Genomic DNA, 657 nt, shown 5'->3' with positions numbered 1-657 from the left:
GTGCTGGTTGGGTCTCTGGAAAGAAAGGGAAGGTTATCCAGTTGTTCATACTTTGCTTCTTTGAGCTATATGGTTTTACCCTAATATCTGACTCTCAATTTTTTATTGGTAATAGAACAATTTAGAAAAATATATATTTTTTAGTTTTGTTTTTTATGTTTATTTATTTATTTATTTATTTATTTATTTATTTTTGTTGCAGGGTTTCTTTGTGTAACAGTTCTGGCTGTCCTGGAACTCACTCAGTAGACCAGGCTGACCTCAAACTCAGAGATACACCTGCCTCTGACTCCTGAGTGTTGGGATTAAAGTCATGGGTCCCCAATGACCTTTTGGTCATGAACTAAAAACACGAAATGCTTCACAAATTCGAGTGTCATCCTTGTGCAACAGTTATTCTAGTCTTCTCCATACTTTTTTCAGTTTTAGTACACATGTTGCCTAAGCTAGCATATTAGGCACAAAAATGTTGTGTTTTGCAAATTGTCCTATTACCAACAAAAACTTGAGAGTTAAATATTGGGTGAAAGCCTTCAGATCAAAGAAACAGAGGATGGGCAACCAGTCAACCTTCTCTTTCTTACCAGAGACCTAGCCAGGACCTCTTCCCTCTACATGTCACAGACTGAAAAGACAGAAGGAAGTCCAAGTCCCTCC

The 657-nt window shown here is 37.4% G+C and overlaps 1 non-coding gene across 1 annotated transcript; it reads right to left on the bottom strand.

Annotated features, from left to right (window-relative positions):
- Window positions 1–345: 345 nt before the first annotated feature.
- Window positions 346–453, bottom strand: LOC121463549. Its single transcript, XR_005976457.1, has one exon. It is a non-coding gene; the product is annotated as a U6 spliceosomal RNA (small nuclear RNA).
- Window positions 454–657: the final 204 nt, after the last annotated feature.

Source organism: Microtus oregoni, unplaced genomic scaffold (assembly GCF_018167655.1).
Source record: "Microtus oregoni isolate MIOR12 unplaced genomic scaffold, Mior012 000026F_ref0000081, whole genome shotgun sequence".
Taxonomy (NCBI): domain Eukaryota; kingdom Metazoa; phylum Chordata; class Mammalia; order Rodentia; family Cricetidae; genus Microtus; species Microtus oregoni.
This window is presented reverse-complemented; position numbering and strand designations above follow the sequence as displayed.